This window comes from Arachis ipaensis, chromosome B07 (genome assembly GCF_000816755.2).
Source record: "Arachis ipaensis cultivar K30076 chromosome B07, Araip1.1, whole genome shotgun sequence".
In the NCBI taxonomy this organism is placed as follows: Eukaryota; Viridiplantae; Streptophyta; class Magnoliopsida; order Fabales; family Fabaceae; genus Arachis; species Arachis ipaensis.
The window spans coordinates 25,070,800-25,071,022 of NC_029791.2; positions in this window are offsets into that span (position 1 = coordinate 25,070,800).

Genomic DNA, 223 nt, shown 5'->3' on the forward strand with positions numbered 1-223 from the left:
AATTGTATATTATTATATCAATAAAAGTAATTAATCATTACAATTATTATTTAAAAAATTATGTGTAAATATCTTTATCCTGTTAATAAATCAAACTTAAACTATGTATACATATGCGAAAGAGGAAAATACAAAAAGTTTTCTTCTTAGATGGTTGGTTATGATATTTTCAATAGTAACCTTTTATAAATGATAAAAAAAAACCTATATAGTTACTGTTTGA